The sequence below is a fragment of the Ascaphus truei genome, chromosome 18 (genome assembly GCF_040206685.1).
Source record: "Ascaphus truei isolate aAscTru1 chromosome 18, aAscTru1.hap1, whole genome shotgun sequence".
In the NCBI taxonomy this organism is placed as follows: Eukaryota; Metazoa; Chordata; class Amphibia; order Anura; family Ascaphidae; genus Ascaphus; species Ascaphus truei.
Window position 1 is genome coordinate 7,366,654 of NC_134500.1, and position 19,048 is coordinate 7,385,701.

Sequence of the window (19,048 nt, forward strand, 5' to 3'; positions counted from 1 at the left end):
GCCTAAGTGTTCCGCAAAATGTGGGGGAAGGTCACAAAACCTAAGACAAACAAAGGAGTAAATAGGCTGGCCTAGTAAGATCTTCCCTGTGATTATGACTCAGTCTCACGGATACTGAACGGGGCATTCACTGCTACAGTGGAACCAAACGTGGCTCATGGCACAAACATGTTTTATACAGCAAGTTCACCTCCCAACCCCTCAGCCACAAAAACCCCAATGTCATTTGAAATGAACATTACACTGCAGCCGAAACTATACATATTCAGTAGTGTGAGGAAATAACATAAACAGAACATATTTAACAGGAAATCCCAATAAACCTTTACACTTTCTTGTGTCTCTTCCCCAAAGAAACACACCAGTCTCAGAAAACCACGGAAACCAGGGGCTGGCCATCTCCAGTCTTCTAGGGCCACCAACAGGTCAGGTTTTCAGGTTATCCCTGCTTCAGCACAGGTGTCTCAATCAGTGACTCAGTCAACGACTGAGCCACCTGTGCGGAAGCAGGGATAACCTGAAAACCTGGCCTGTTGGTGGCCCTTGAGGACCGGACTTGGCCACCCCTTCCTTTTATAGAAGTCCTGCCGTGTCAGGCACAACCTGTCTGTGGGCCGCCACTATTTCCTGAAATGATGTCATAGTTAAACTCCCTTGAAAATTATTTGTTCAGAAAATACTCAGTAGGGCTCTACTCGCGCGTCGTTCAGCATGCGGGTTATTAATGAAACATCTCAGCGTATAACCTTTCTTGGCCATTAAGGTTATGCGAGTTATAAACATTATTATATGGCTTTTAAGGCCCAATATACTAATGGACCGCGGACTGTGGTCCACGTACAGTATGCGATTCAATTGCACACAGAGAGTACTACGCAGTTCCTCTTTACAATGCAAGCAGTACGTACACACGTGTTCAAAGACAGCATACAATGCTCGTCTCTGGAACACATGCAGCACTCACGCCTTTACTTTCCCGAGCGCGCAATGACATCAGCAGTGTGCACAGTGTCTGTAACCGCTAACACACGCATGCTGTGAGGTCCCTCAACTAAAAGCACGTTAGTGTTCCCAGTAGCGAGCGCCACGCCTGGAAATGCACGGACTGGGATGAATCCTGCGATAACGTGAGCACAAAAGTACTGGAGTTTTACAAAAGCACCAAGATTTCCTAGAAACTGCCCCGTTTCCTGGACCGAGTCGCAGTCACGTAATCACTCATCGCATCATTACCCTTTTCCGGAACTGTATGGAACTTATTATTTTGATATTTGATACATTTAAAGATCATTTAAAGATCAAGCGACGCCTCCGTTTTGTGGACGCAGATTACTCACTGGTGGATGAGCCCCAAACCAGCGCACGTTTAGTCTTGCGTTGACCCTAAAAGGTGCTCATATATAAGAACGCTTACTGCTTTCTTTGTTCTGATCGCTGTTGCTCCTCTTATGGAATGTGGGGTGAGGATAGATGCGTCACTCACTGCTTATAACACATTACAGATAAGCAGCCATCATCACCTACACGAGCAAGAACACGGACACGATGGGGAGTCTCATTGGGAGTAAGATTTCGGGAAGTGTACTACACCCCGATGCGGGCACTCCCATGCCTGTGCTATGTAAAGTGAGGAGACACAATCATGTGCCACATGGGACCGGCCTGGAACATGGCAGATGGTGATGTAGGAGCACAGGCTAATGAATCCCCCCAGAGTTACATGATTTCAAGCACATGAAGTCATTGTGGGATGAGTTAGGAGAACGTAGCCAGGACACATCTTGGCAAAGCCATACGGGTTCTTATGGATGACTTGTGCAGTGAGTGATGGGCTGGTCTGGAAGCTCAGGCGATGTGTGCGCCCTCTCTTAGGTGATGGGTTATTCCATCCCGCAAACAATTAAAAGGCAGCGATGAGGTCACAGAGGCGTCAAGAGATCTACCTGACCCACCCCATATCACGATGCACCCGTAAAGTTAGACTTGTGCCAGCATGCATACAGAACAACCACACCAACCTGATATTCTTACATTCCCAGTTATCAGGAGGCTGCCAGAAGTGAAATGTCATTTATTTAATGAAAAAAAAAAAACAGCACCAGATTTATTAAAAGGAAATAAAATCACGTAGCGTTCACTACCCCCGGAGTCATCGAAGTGTGATTTGCTGCATCACGCCTGTATCGGCGAGATCTGCCTCACATTTAAATGATGTTTTTGTAATATATCCCGTGCTTTAAAAGCCCTCTTGAAGTATCAGAGATTTTCGAGCATTGAGATTCTGTGCTGACCCATTTAATTCCCAGTTGGGTTCTGAGAAGAGGCAAGGTCTGTGCTATCCCGGGGAGAAGCAGCGAGCCCCCATCTCCCCGGTCTGTCTCTTTAAAGCAGCAGTACAAGCAACATCCTACGTGTGTGTTTAATAAATCAGTTCTGTACTATGAGAAAATACTTGTAGCATTTAAAAAATAATGTTTTAAAGACAATTTTAATGTTTCTAATGTAGGAAGCATTAACAAAGTGACAGCCCCTTCCCCTTCTGATGAGCCCTCTCTCTAGCAGTGCACCAATTGTATCTAGTAACTGCCAGTTAATCATATTCCAGGACTACATTGCCCACAATGCTGTGCAAGAACTGAATTAAATAACCCTGAGCAAGCAATCTATTACAGTCGATTACAGGAGAACGGATCGATCGGCAGTTTAGCTAATCACTTGTCAGTGTGCAGATTGTATTGATGCACATATTGAATGGGGAAAAAATATATATATATTTTTAAAAATGGCAGCTTGAAGTGCAGCTTTAACTGGGTTTTTTCCTTCAAGCTGCTCGGAACAGGGACCTCGTCGCCTGCGGTACCTGTATGCAATATAATAACTGATTATTTGATATCATGTCTCGGTCTTTCATCTTCTGTACTACACTGCGGAATAAGTTGGTGTCTTATAATTAAACAGAAATATTATGAATAAAAATATTCAGATACAATTTCCATGTAAGGACAGGAATATCACGTTATGGTCATTATTCGCAGATGCTGCAGACAGAAAACAAGATGTGTAATGTTACTAACGATGCAGTTTCATGTTCCAGCTCAGTTACAAACTCACGTCTCCTCCTCTTAATCTAGCTCTGTTTGGAAGCAATTACGTCTCTGCTGGTCACAGAACGGGACACTTGTGATGGATAGCAGTGGTTTTGCTAGATAGGGGGCTGCCTAATTTGGGATGAACTGATTTGACCCACTTGAGGGCTGTATAAATTACAGCTTTGCATAAGAATCTGTTTAACTTGTTAATTGCTGAAATAAACAGAAATTAAAATCTGCTGTGTATTGCAGAGCAATGTGTCTGTAACATGCAGAGCACTGCGTGTCTGTAACATGCAGAGCAATGTGTATCTGTAACATGTAGAGCACAATGTATCTGTAGCATGCAGAATAGTGTGTATATGTAACACACAGAGCAATGTGTATTTGTAACATGCAGAATAGTGTGTATATGTAACACACAGAGCAATGTGTATTTGTAACATGCAGAATAGTGTGTATATGTAACACACAGAGCAATGTGTATTTGTAACATGCAGAATAGTGTGTATATGTAACACACAGAGCAATGTGTATCTGTAACATGCAGAGGGGTGTGTATCTGTAACATGCAGAGCGGTGTGTATCTGTAACATGCAGAGCGGTGTGTATATGTAACATGCAGAGCAGTGTAAATGTAACATGCAGAGCAGTGTGTATGTGTAACATGCAGAGCAGTGTGTATGTGTAACATGCAGAGCAGTGTGTATGTGTAACATGCAGAGCAGTGTGTATATGTAACATGCAGAGCAGTGTGTATATGTAACATGCAGAGCAGTGTGTATATGTAACATGCAGAGCAGTGTGTATATGTAACATGCAGAGCAGTGTGTATGTGTAACATGCAGAGCAGTGTGTATGTGTAACATGCAGAGCAGTGTGTATGTGTAACATGCAGAGCAGTGTGTATGTGTAACATGCAGAGCAGTGTGTATGTGTAACATGCAGAGCAGTGTGTATGTGTAACATGCAGAGCAGTGTATACCTGTAACATGCAGAGCAGTGTGTACCTGTAACATGCAGAGCAGTGTGTACCTGTAACATGCAGAGCAGTGTGTATCTGTAACATGCAGAGCAGTGTGTATGTGTAACATGCAGAGCAGTGTGTATGTGTAACATGCAGAGCAGTGTGTACCTGTAACATGCAGAGCAGTGTGTACCTGTAACATGCAGAGCAGTGTGTATATGTAACATGTAGAGCAGTGTGTATGTGTAACATGCAGAGCAGTGTGTATGTGTAACATGCAGAGCAGTGTGTATGTGTAACATGCAGAGCAGTGTGTATGTGTAACATGCAGAGCAGTGTGTATGTGTAACATGCAGAGCAGTGTGTATGTGTAACATGCAGAGCAGTGTGTATGTGTAACATGCAGAGCAGTGTGTATGTGTAACATGCAGAGCAGTGTGTATGTGTAACATGCAGAGCAGTGTGTATCTGTAACATGCAGAGCAGTGTGTACCTGTAACATGCAGAGCAGTGTGTACCTGTAACATGCAGAGCAGTGTGTATATGTAACATGCACAAACTCCTGTGCACAAGATTTGCTCCGAAAAGAAAAAGTGTTGTCATTACTTTATTTTATATGAATGTGTCACAGTGATTCCCGAATAGCAGCTGGGGAACTTTCCCCACTTCTTCAATAGGATAATCTTCTGCAATCAAGCACTTGGTGGAAGCACGTCTCCAGCAGGTAAGTGGTTAATGATGATAACAGCACTTGGTGGAAGCACGTCTCCAGCAGGTAAGTGGTTAATGATGATAACAGCACTTGGTGGAAGCACGTCTCCAGCAGGTAAGTGGTTAATGATGATAAGAGCACTTGGTGGAAGCACGTCTCCAGCAGGTAAGTGGTTAATGATGATAACAGCACTTGAGTCCCCCTGGGCCGCTGATGGACATCTCCTCTGTGGCCTCTTTATTAACTCTCCTTCCCTCTTGAGTTTGCAAATTGCTCTGATGTGAGCAGACAAAGACACCTCTCATTCCCCGAGTGGCGGCCTCTCCGCCACAATAATGTGGGAACGGAGAGGGATAATATCCATTCTCACATCAAAGCTGCGACTCGGAGCTGTCACCTGCAGCAGGTATGTCAGGGAACCGGGCCGGTGACGGCCCCTTTCCCTGCCAGAGAGGCCCGCATTACCCGGGTTATGCTGGGGGGTTTCTGGTCCCAGGTTGGTTGATGGTTTTGGGGTTTCAGCTGGTCCCGGGCTGTGCGTTTGGTGCCCCTCTCTCCTCTCTTCCCGCGGTGCGATTCCGGTGACTGGAGCAAGGTGAGGGCATCCCAAACGTCACCGTCCAACGCGGTCAGGGAGAAGCCCTAATAGTTACAGGTCCGTGATAGAGCCGGGCCCCTTTATCCTGTACCTTCCGGGGGTCGCCTTCTCTCCTGCAGATCACATGAAAGGGAGAGGGGCAGAAGGATGGGGGCAGAAGGATGGGGGCAGAAGGATGGGGTCAGAAGGATGGGGTCAGAAGGATGGGGGCAGAAGGATGGGGGCAGAAGGATGGGGGCAGAAGGATGGGGGCAGAAGGATGGGGGCAGAAGGATGGGGGCAGAAGGATGGGGGCAGGTGATGGGGGCAGAGAAGGACCGGCCACTAACACACTGCACATAGAGGGGATGCAGAGCGGGGTAACGGGGGCATTGCACACTAGTGAATCAATGTATGGGATTAACTCCGCCAGTGAGAGAGATATTCAATGTATTGCAATGATATTCAGGCAATTAGAGTTTCTCCTATAGCTTAACCAGTCCCCAAGCCATGTGCCCGTGGGAGATTGATACACACGCTCTGCAATTGTAACCACATGTCCCATGTCAGTACAGGGGACCAGGCTGTACAGGGGACCAGGCTGTACAGGGGACCAGGCTGTACAGGGGACCAGTCCGTACAGGGGACCAAGCTGTACAGGGGACCGGGCTGTACGGGGGACCAGGCAGTACAGGGGACCAGGCTGTACATGGGACCAGGCTGTACATGGGACCAGTCAGTACAGGGGACAAGGCTGTACAGGGGACGAGGCTGTACATGGGACCAGTCAGTACAGGGGACCAGGCTGTACATGGGACCAGGCAGTACAGGGGACCAGGCAGTACAGGGGACCAGGCTGTACATGGGACCAGTCAGTACAGGGGACCAGGCTGTACAAGGGACCAGGCTGTACATGGGACCAGTCAGTACAGGGGACCAGGCTGTACATGGGACCAGGCAGTACAGGGGACCAGGCTGTACATGGGACCAGTCAGTACAGGGGACCAGGCTGTACATGGGACCAGGCTGTACAGAGAACCAGGCTGTACAGGGGACCAGGCTGTACAGGGGACCAGGCTGTACAGGGGACCAGGCTGTACATGGGATCAGTCAGTACAGGGGACCAGGCTGTAAAGGGGACCAGGCTGTACGGGGGACCAGGCAGTACAGGGGAGCAGTCAGTACAGAGGACCAGGCTGTACATGGGACCAGGCTGTACAGGGGACAAGGCTGTGCAGGAAACCAGTCAGAACAGGGGACCAGTCAGTACAGAGGACCAAGCTGTACAGGGGACCAGGCTGTACAGGGGACCAGTCAGTACAGAGGACCAAGCTGTACAGGGGACCAGTCAGTACAGGGGACCAGTCAATACAGGGAACCAGGCTGCACATGGGACCAGTCAGTACAGGGGACCAGTCAGTAGAGGGGACCAGTCAGTGTAGGTTACTGTCTTCTCATTTACTGCCCCCCTTCTTGGTCACTTTGGTGATGGAAGTCCAGTAATACATGAGGTTGTGTTGTCGCTGATGGCCGAAGAGAACATTATCAGCATCAATTACTCCGGATTCAGTAAGGACAGACACGGAGAGACCTATCGGAGAGCTATTTTACATGTGATACACAGTACCACTAACTATTATCACGTTGGGGCCACACCAGTTGCCATTCTGTTGCACATTATACAACCAGCTTACAGTATTTATATATAATGCTTTCTGGTCTCACGACACCGAGTAATTTTTAGTCAAGTTACTCTCGTCTCAGTGAAGAGGCCTGACTCTGTGTGTGTGTGTGTGTGTGTGTGTGTGTGTGTGTGTGTGTGTGTGTGTGTGTGTGTGTGTGTGTGTGTGTGTGTGTGTGTGTGTGTGTGTGTGTATATATATATATATATATATATAGAGCAATATAACCAGCTGGGAACAACCCATCCAAGCAGCACGGCTTCTGTATCCTCCCAGGACAGTGAAAAGGTCCTTTGTTCTGGACCCAAACACCTGGGCGAGTCCTGGCTACGGCTGTGTTTCTGGGCGCATAACAGCTGCGACATGCATGGGAGAACATGGCTGAAACGCAGCCAAGTTCAGCACACCCGCTGATCACAGCGAGGTTCGGGGCGGGGGGGGGGGGGTTCTGCTGGATATGTTTATCCTCCAGTGTAACCCACACCTGGTCTGCGGATCGGAACCCACAACACATGGGCAAATACCAGATTTTAAAACGTGCCCTAAATATAATGTATGTGAGTAACTTATCCCCCCCCCCCCACCCCCCCCCTTCTCCTCCCCTTCCACACGCATAAAACAACAGCAAATTCTTTCACAGGTACAAGTTAATCAATTAATAAATGTTAATCTATTCTGAAAAATACATTGTTACTATTCAATGACATGTATGTATGTGTGTATGTATGTATGTATGTATGTATGTATGTCTTTATTTATATAGCGCCATTAATGTACTTAGCGCTTCACAGCAGTAATTCACGTGACCATTATATAAATAACAAATAATATAAATAACACATAATGGGAAGAAGTGCTTCAGACATAAAGTAACATTTAGGAAAAGGAGTCCCTGCCCCAAAGAGCTTACAATCTAATTGGTAAGTAGGGAGAACGTACAGAGACAGTAGGAGGGTGTTCTGGTAAGCGCGTCTGCAGGGGGCCAAGCTTTATGTATGAGGTGTAAAGTATCAGCCACAGAGCTACTCATATGCTTTCTTAAGGAGGTGGGTTTTAAGATGGATTTTAAAAGTGGATGGAGAGGGTGCAAGTCGGATATTGAGGGGAAGGGCATTCAAGAGGTGTGGGGGGGCAGTGAGTGAGAGATTTTAGTCGGGATAGGGCTTCAGATACAAAGGGGGTAGAGAGAAGACATCCTTGAGCAGAACACAATAAACCCTAAATATTTTTTTTTCTTTGCTCTGTTTTGTTCGTTGGAAGGCAGAACATGGAGCCAGTCTCATCCCTTGCAAAGCAGTCTCCCTCGCGCAGATGCAATGCATTCTGGGCCATATTTACTCAGCGGTGCGAAGGCCAAAGCCATAAGTGGTGCAATTCTGCAGCAGATCCTTTTGACATCAGTACTTTTGCCTCACAATTGCACCACTTTTGCCCTTACACATTAGGGACACTTGTAGCTCATTCATCACGTAAATATGGAGCTCGGTCTCATTCTAAATGATTCCCACTCGCTAGGAGACGCCTGAAGCCGGTAGTCTCACTCTCACGCGCAGCTGGCGCTTCTAACCCAGCCGGGGAGTTAGATTTTATTGTATGGCGCAAGGGGAGTGTTTCTTACTAAGCTCTTACACGTCAGGCGGAGTTTGCAGCTGCTGCACCAAATGGTGACTTTCAATGCGTTTTGGAACTTGTAGAAGCCCTTTTTGGACACTAATTTCTAGGGTGGAAACCACCAACATAAATATGAACAAAGTAACAGTTCTGCTCACATCACCAAGAACATGCGGTACGTGAAACACCTGATTTGTTTGCTCCGATAGTTCAGTCCGCATGGTTTAGTAGACATGTCCTGCTCACTGATTTGGGATTAGTCTCACTACTTCTCAGACTCACTAATTTTTAAAAAAAAAGTCCCTTTTCCATTTAAATGCAATTTATTTGGGCCAGAACCCTTAAATCTCACTGGTCTCTGTCCTGGGAGGCTGATATCTGCGCTGTATCCGGGACCCCCAGCCAAAGGGTGGGAGTATGGGAACGCGTTTAGTGAAGCGAGCCCGCCGATACTTTCAGTGTGTGAAGCAATTAGTAAATATTTGAAATGGAACCAATATAAACACAAAATACACATCCTCCGCTCGTTAATTGGGAAGAGACTAAAGCGCAGCCAAGCGTCGTTATGGGTTAATGGCAGAATGAAACACCCGGTTATTCTGTTAATTAGGGGAAATTCTTTTCATCGAAACCACTGCAGTGCCAGCATTGCCTGGAATACTGTACCCAGCGCACCAGGGGTTAATCTGCTGCAGAGGAAGATTCTTGGGGGGCGGGGGGGTGTTTAATCGTCAAACTGCGGTAGTGCCATTTGGGGCGCATTGAAGTCAAAAGCACTTCTTCCCATTATGTGTTAATTGTATTATTTGTTATTTCTACGATTATGTCACGTGTATTACTGCTGTGACGCGCTATGTACATTAATGGCGCTATATACATAAAGATATACATACATACAAAAGGGAGTTTCCATGCGACTGTGTCCCGATCGGCACTATCACAGTTTAATGAATAGTCCTCTCGGACAGGGTTTAATCTGCTCGTTTCTGTAAGATGCAGAACATCAGTTATTTAGTTAGGCCTACATTACCATTTAAACGAACAGTTCCTCCTACTAACATTTTTTTTTATCCCCTCCATTTATTTACAGGCTGGGAACCAGCTCCCGGGAGGGCCCCGGTTTCCGAGACACTGGTGAAGTTACAGGGTTTAAATCAGGAGTGGCCAACTATCCTGAAAACCTGACTGGAGTTGGCCACTCCTGATTTACACCCTGGCGCTGTTTTTGCGCTCTTATTGAAGTGATTTTGCAGATGGAGAGGGGGCGTGACAAGTTTTCCTTGGATAATTCAGGTGCTGTTTTTTGTAGCAGCTTTGCTGCCCTGTCACAGTTTGAGACATTACTAAAATAAAGCAGCACCCTCTCCTCCCGTCTCCCCCAACCTCCCCTGCTTGCGTTCGCACCGCACACCCACACGGCTCGCTAAATCTCCCCTCGTTAGGAAGTGTTAGAAAGCTGCTCAAGTGACAAATGAGCCTGTGAAAACTCGTTGTCCTAATTAAACTCTGACAAGGAGAAGTGACAAAAGGCATCAGAGGGGAAACAATGCCAGTGTGTGAACACCGGTCCAGTGCCGCGGAAACCTTTGTGACCAGTGACAAAAGACCTTGTTTGCGTGTGTTAAACTCTATTAGGCGTTACCCCTCCCGGCATCTCGCAGAACATTTCAAATGATTGGGACACGGATCTTCCAGCCACATCCAATCAGGGAGCAGGTTTCCGATGGACCAGATCAAAGTAAAGCCACTGGGAAGATGCTGATGAGCATGACATTATAGGCGTTACTTGTTACTGAAAGTAGCCGGCGTTACTTGGGAATGCAGAAAATTGGGAGATATATAAACAGATCATTTTATTTTTTCGTTTCGTAATGCGAAATCCTTGGCTAAACCAACAACAGCTCCAACCAGCATAGTTTCATTGACTCTGAAGTCTTCGAACCAGAGCTTCCATTGTGCGTTTGTGGGACACTGCATGTGACGGGAGCTTTGCGACAGGCTATTAATAATACACACCAAATATATATATAATAATACTGGGTTGAACTGGGACGAGACTTAGATATGATAAAATATAATTTATTCCTTGATAAAGGTGAACACACAAAATATACAAATAACAGGCAAAATATAGACACTTACTTAAAGATTAGGACAAGAAAGCCATCAGGATACAGGATGGGCCATTTCTTCCATAATGCAGTTGCAGATGAAGACATCACAGCAATACATGAAGATCATGAAGACCATACATGAAGACAATAGCCCTAGGCTGAGCCTGGTTCTTATACAATTATTTCCCTTTGAACACAACCTAAACCCAGCCCCTCTTATAAATCAGCGGTGGCGTTGACAGTTTTCCTCAGAGTAAAACTCCTCCCACCCCACGACGTTTAAAAACTGCTTTTAACTATCTAAATAACTTCATAACTTCAGTTCAGTAGTACTTACTGGCACGTGAGACATATTAATGCATTCTGTCACGCATGACGCTCCCAATGAGACTACATATTACCGTGTAATATTAAAATTAAGAGAGATATTAATATCTGGCTCTTAGTATCTGTTAGATATCAAGTGTTTAGAATCATTAGTTGGGGCTCGGCCCCACGAATACACATATGTAATGTTTAGCATGTTCCGCCGAGGACATCTCATAAGATTCTTATATTTACTAAGGTCACCCATTCTGATTTTCTCCTTGGGTAGCCGCACCTCTGGCCCCCATCAAAAAATCCTTTGAAGCAGGGACCCCTGGGTGGTGGACATTTGTCACCTGGTGCTAAATGTCACACCCAATGTCCCAGCCTGGGTCTAGCTGTCTCTAGCAATATTCCCTTGGCCTGCAAATTAGGTATTAACATACTGTGCACCAAAAACCCCTTCTGCTTTTCACACCCAACTTCAATCAAGCCTTTTGAAGTCCAGATTTTCTGAAAAGACACCCCGCAGTTGTATTTTCTTAAACTGTAGCTTATTAACCCCTTAAGCCCCAGAGTGTGTGGTGCAGACACTGACCGAGAAACAATACATTTTTTACAGGGGAATAAGCATTTGGATATTGAAGCGAGGTAAAAACACATTACTGGACCTCAGTCCAGTTAACCCCTTGCTTCCCAGGTGAGGGTAGAGGGTAGCCAATTGGGGTGTAACCCCTTTAATCCCGGGCCAAATCCTCTCCATCGTCACACTGCACTCTCGCCCCAAACACGGATCTCGCACGCAGGAAGAACTTGGGCTGCTCCTGTATTTCTGCTGACGTTGCAAATTGGATTTTCAGAGTGACCAAGATTAAGTGGCAGCTCGAGAGTTGTGTGATGGGATCACGTCATTTGTGATGTCATTAGCGATGTCATTTGTGAATTGTATCCAAACATAGACAAAAACCTGTTCCTTGAGCTCAGGAACCATCATGCAAAATGTGGTTACGATATCATAAGAGGCGTCCAAATGCCCAGCGACCAGACAAACAGCTTCCCCCCACCCCCCACCAAAAAAAACAATATATATATATATACACACACACACACACACACACACACACACACACACACACACACACACACACACACACCATATCAAACCTCTTAACTGTTACATGCTCTATTGCAGATCACTTGGGCAAGTCACTTTCTCTCCCTGTGCCTCAGGCGCCAAAAAAACAACAGATTGTAAGCTCCACGGGGCAGGGACCTGTGCCTGTAAAATGTCTCTGTAAAGCGCGACGTAAAACCAGCAGCGCTATACAAGAACAAACCATTATTATTATATACGTTCCAAACAGCCTTGTTCACCCACGGCCGTCCTGGTTTCAACACCCCTGGAGAGATACACAGATAGGTCAGGCACACCTGCAGACAGCATAAAAGGTGACATTATATAGATCAGACGCCCCGCTCTTTCCCCTCTATACCGCTGGCTCGCAGAAACCTGTCCCAGTGGAGCCATGTAAAAATGTGATACTTTGTATTGCTTACATTCTATATATAGGATAGCATCAAGAGATGAGATTGTGATGGCAGATACACTGGTTAGGTGAAAACTGGATATATTTTGGTACCCAGAAATATTCCAAACACGTGAAATCACCGGGCAGAGATCTGGAGATGAGATTTTTGGATGATCATTGCCGATTGTTGCCGTGTATATTTTGGGTTTCCTTCCACTGGATCAATGTTCACAGGGGATACCGATTTTAGGTTTTAGCCCAGGGGTGCTCAACTCCAGTCCTCAAGACCCCCCAAAAGATCAAGTTTTAAGGATATCCCTGCTTCAGCACAGGTGGCTCAATCAGTGGCTCAGTTGGAGGTCTTGAAGACTGAGTTGAGCACCCCCGTTTTAGCCCCAAACCAGAATCCCTAAATATAAAGATTTAAGCAAATGGTTCGGCTCCTTAGCTGGTTCAATGTAATCAGATGAATTTGTTGCACCATCTTTAAGGAATTAAATGTAAATCTCTTGAATATGAGAATCGGGTCAGAAAGGATTCTGCCCAATGTGATTTAAATCTGCTCCTTGAGCTGAATGGGACCAAGATGTTCCCCAGCACAGGGAGAAGTGTCACAGCACATTGAGAACCCGCTAACGCTGGGATAATCTTATTGTACACATCAAGCTTTCAGCATGGGTACAGCAGTACCATTTTTATTGTGAGTATGTGTGCTAACAACATATCAACTTTGCTTTAAAGCGGCAATCCAAGTGGGATGTTTCTTCCCCCTTTTTAAAAAATGTTTCCACATTGGATTGAAGCGAGGGGTGTCCTGAGCTGAACCCCATTATTTTCAGCACCGGGAACCCCATGCTTCCGGAGATAATTAGCTCCGTAGGGGGTGCCGGTAGCCCCTCCGGCTTGGCTATGTGGTACATGTAATGCAGAGTTTCAAAGCCCCCGCGTCCTGCGGGCCAATAGGAAGCCGTGATGTCATCCGGCGCAGCTTCCTATTGGCTCACGTGATGCGGGAGCTTTAAACTGCAGAGAGAAACGGGCGCCCACTACGGAGGTAAATATCTCAGGAAGCGGGGGGTCCCCGGAGCTGAAATTAACGGGGTTCAGCTCTGGACACCCCCTGCTTCAATCCCATGAAAAGATCTGCTTGGCTTGCGCCTTTAATTCTGTCCTCTTTGGACTTTGAGGACCCTGCGCCAGCAAGTGGGAAATAAAAAACGTATTGCGTTTGTCAGCTCTCCCGGGCGGATCCTGATGAAGCTTTTATTGCCAAAACGTTGGTCTTCATGGAAAATAAATACCATTTTGTATTGAAAAACCAGCTTGGAAAATCCGGAGACCTTTTCGCCTCTTTCGATGTGTGGAAGGGGGCGGCTCGCGTGTCTGGACGCAACCGGTAACCTCTTTCTAATATTTTATTGTTGGCGTTGAATAATTGTTGGGAGTGAATTACTTTTTTATTTTTTTGAGTAATCAAAAATACACCCAGAATTTTCCGGGCACAGCAAGTCCCTGACGGAAAGAACTCACGCTGTCCACCCTGTGGTCTGAGCCCGGACAGGTCACTGCAGCAGACGCTGCGGAGTTTCACAAGGAAACAGCTGGAATCTGGAAGCAGGGGTATTTTGGGGAGAATATAAAGCAAACGGAGCGTTTCCTCCCCAGCTTCTCTTTTCCTATTTTGCCGTTTCCAGCCATCAGATCCGATCTCTCCGATCTCTCCGATCTCTCCCTGGGCTTATAAAGCCGGCGAGAAACTTGGAGACCTTACACTCTCCTGTTGCCAAAAAGAAGGATCCGGGAGAGAGAGCCCGGAAACTTCCGTACAAGTGACTTAAATTCCAGTTCGTTCGTGTCACAGACAATGTCATCAACGTTATCATCGCAGAATTACACATGTGTGTTTCATCCCCTCGCTGCTGGACAGTGTTATAACCCCCTCCCTGCCGGACAGTATAATTACCCCCTGCCTGCCGGACAGTATTATAACCCCCTGCCTGCCGGACAGTATAATAACCCCCTGCCTGCCGGACAGTATAATAACCCCCTGCCTGCCGGACAGTATAATAACCCCCTGCCTGCCGGACAGTATAATAACCCCCTGCCTGCCGGACAGTATAATAACCCCCTCCCTGCCGGACAGTATAATAACCCCCTGCCTGCCGGACAGTATAATAACCCCCTGCCTGCCGGACAGTATAATAACCCCCTGCCTGCCGGACAGTATAATAACCCCCTGCCTGCCGGACAGTATAATAACCCCCTGCCGGACAGTATAATAACCCCCTGCCTGCCAGACAGTATAATAACCCCCTGCCTGCCGGACAGTACAATAACCCCCTGCCTGCCGGACAGTACTATAACCCCCTGCCTGCCGGACAGTACTATAACCCCCTGCCTGCCGGACAGTACAATAACCCCTTGCCTGCCGGACAGTACTATAACCCCCTGCCTGCCGGACAGTATAATAACCCCCTGCCTGCCGGACAGTATAATAACCCCCTGCCTGCCGGACAGTACAATAACCCCCAGCCTGCCGGACAGTACTATAACCCCCTGCCTGCCGGACAGTATAATAACCCCTGCCTGCCGGACAGTATAATAACCCCCTGCCTGCCGGACAGTATAATAACCCCCTGCCTGCCGGACAGTATAATAACCCCCTGCCTGCCGGACAGTATAATAACCCCCTGCCGGACAGTATAATAACCCCCTGCCTGCCGGACAGTGTAATAACCCCCTGCCTGCCGGACAATATAATAACCCCCTGCCTGCCGGACAGTATAATAACCTCCTGCCGGACAGTATAATAACCCCCGCCTGCCGGACAGTATAATAACCCCCTGCCTGCCGGACAGTATAATAACCCCCTGCCTGCCGGACAGTATAATAACCCCCTGCCTGCCGGACAGTACAATAACCCCCTGCCTGCCGGACAGTACAATAACCCCCTGCCTGCCGGACAGTACAATAACCCCCTGCCTGCCGGACAGTACAATAACCCCCTGCCTGCCGGACAGTACTATAACCCCCTGCCTGCCGGACAGTACTATAACCCCCTGCCTGCCGGACAGTATAATAACCCCCTGCCTGCCGGACAGTACTATAACCCTCTGCCTGCCGGACAGTATAATAACCCCCTGCCTGCCGGACAGTATAATAACCCCCTGCCTGCCGGACAGTATAATAAACCCCTGCCTGCCGGACAGTATAATAACCCCCTGCCTGCCGGACAGTATAATAACCCCCTGCCTGCCGGACAGTATAATAACCCCCTGCCTGCCGGACAGTATAATAACCCCCTGCCTGCCGGACAGTACTATAACCCCCTGCCTGCCGGACAGTATAATAACCCCCTGCCTGCCGGACAGTACTATAACCCTCTGCCTGCCGGACAGTATAATAACCCCCTGCCTGCCGGACAGTATAATAACCCCCTGCCTGCCGGACAGTATAATAAACCCCTGCCTGCCGGACAGTATAATAACCCCCTGCCTGCCGGACAGTATAGTAACCCCCTCCCTGCCGGACAGTATAATAACCCCCTGCCTGCCGGACAGTATAATAACCCCCTGCCTGCCGGACAGTATAATAACCCCCTGCCTGCCGGACAGTATAATAACCCCCTGCCGGACAGTATAATAACCCCCTGCCTGCCGGACAGTATAATAACCCCCTGCCGGACATTATAATAACCCCCTGCCAGCCGGACAGTATAATAACCCCCTGCCTGCCGGACAGTATAATAACCCCCTGCCTGCCGGACAGTATAATAACCCCCTGCCTGCCGGACAGTACTATAACCCCCTGCCTGCCGGACAGTACTATAACCCCCTGCCTGCCGGACAGTATAATAACCCCCTGCCTGCCGGACAGTATAATAACCCCCTGCCTGCCGGACAGTATAATAACCCCCTGCCTGCCGGACAGTATAATAACCCCCTGCCTGCCGGACAGTATAATAACCCCCTGCCTGCCGGACAGTATAATAACCACCTGCCGGACAGTATAATAACCCCCTGCCTGCCGGACAGTATAATAACCACCTGCCTGCCGGACAGTATAATAACCCCCTGCCTGCCGGACAGTATTATAACCCCCTGCCTGCCGGACAGTACTATAACCCCCTGCCTGCCGGACAGCATAATAACCCCCTGCCTGCCGGACAGTATAGTAACCCCCTGCCTGCCGGACAGTATAATAACCCCCTGCCTGCCGGACAGTATAATAACCCCCTGCCTGCCGGACAGTATTGTAACCCCCTGCCTGCCGGACAGTACTATAACCCCCTGCCTGCCGGACAGTACTATAACCCCCTGCCTGCCGGACAGTATAATAACCCCCTGCCTGCCGGACAGTATAATAACCCCCTGCCTGCCGGACAGTATAATAACCCCCTGCCTGCCGGACAGTATAGTAACCCCCTCCCTGCCGGACAGTATAATAACCCCCTGCCTGCCGGACAGTATAATAACCCCCTGCCTGCCGGACAGTATAATAACCCCCTGCCTGCCGGACAGTATAATAACCCCCTGCCTGCCGGACAGTATAATAACCCCCTGCCTGCCGGACAGTATTATAACCCCCTGCCTGCCGGACAGTGTTATAACCCTCTGCCTGCCGGACAGTATAATAACCCCCTGCCTGCCGGACAGTATAATAACCCCCTCCCTGCCGGACAGTATTATAACCCCCTGCCTGCCGGACAGTATAATAACCCCCTGCCTGCCGGACAGTATAATAACCCCCTCCCTGCCGGACAGTATAATAACCCCCTGCCTGCCGGACAGTATAGTAACCCCCTGTCTGCCGGACAGTATAATAACCCCCTGCCTGCCGGACAGTATAATAACCCCCTCCCTGACGGACAGTACCCCCTGCCTGCCGGACAGTATAATAACCCCCTGCCTGCTGGACAGTATAATAACCCCCTGCCTGCCGGACAGTATAATAACCCCCTGCCTGCCGGACAGTATAGTAACCCCCTCCCTGCCGGACAGTATAATAACCCCGCCTGCCGGACAGTATAGTAACCCCCTCCCTGCCGGACAGTATAATAACCCCTGCCTGCCGGACAGTATTGTAAGCCGCTCCCTGCCGGACAGTATTGTAACCCCCTCGCTGCCAGACAGTATTATACCCAACCCTGCCAGACAGTATTATACCCCTCCCCCTGCCGGACAGTATTATGCCCCTCCCCCTGCCGGACAGTATTATGCCCCTCCCCCTGCCGGACAGTATTATGCCCCTCCCCCTATATGCCACTCCCAGTATGTGCGTGTTTGAGCCTCCGTTTGGGACGAATTCTGTGGGTTTCCCGCTAGATTTTCTACAACTCTTATTATAGTGTAAAAAAAAACCATTTTAAAACCCCCTTTGCCGGGCATCAGACGCTCCCTTCTGACAGTGAAGGGGTTAAAATGCAACCCACGCATTCCGCAGCGCCCGAGATTTCTGCTGCTGTCCCTCGGAGTTTGGGGAGCAGAGGAGTTTGGGGGTCAGAGTTTGGGGGTCAGAGTTTGGGGGAGCAGTGACCGTCAGTTTCTCTCCTGTGAAGTCATTGGGTTTATATATGGTTAGATGAGAGAATCCCAAATCCATTATCAGAGAACCCGAAATACTCAGATTACAAACCTAAGTACTCCTGGTTCTTACTCAAAATACTGTACATAGTGCGGGGTGGAGAACCAGTTCATGTATAGATATGGGGAAACCAAACATCTCTGCCCTCCTAATACACAGGCTTCAGGGACACGTACCTCTCACCCCCTCCTAATACACAGACATCAGGGACACATACCTCTCACCCCCTCCTAATACACAGACATCAGGGACACATACCTCTCACCCCCTCCTAATACACAGGCATCAGGGACACATACCTCTCACCCCCTCCTAATACACAGACATCGGGGACACATACCTCTCACCCCCTCCTAATACACAGGCATCAGGGACACGTACCTCTCACCCCCTCCTAATACACAGACATCAGGGACACGTTCCTCTCACCCCTAATACCCAGGCATCAGGAACACATACCTCTCACCCCCTCCTAATACACAGACATCAGGGACACGTTCCTCTCACCCCTAATACCCAGGCATCAGGAACACATACCTCTCACCCCCTCCTAATACACAGACATCAGGGACACATACCTCTCACCCCCTCCTAATACACAGACATCAGGGACACATACCTCTCACCCCCTCCTAATACACAGGCATCAGGGACACATACCTCTCACCCCCTCCTAATACACAGACATCAGGGACACGTTCCTCTCACCCCTAATACCCAGGCATCAGGAACACATACCTCTCACCCCCTCCTAATACACAGACATCAGGGACACGTTCCTCTCACCCCTAATACCCAGGCATCAGGAACACATACCTCTCACCCCCTCCTAATACACAGACATCAGGGACACGTTCCTCTCACCCCTAATACCCAGG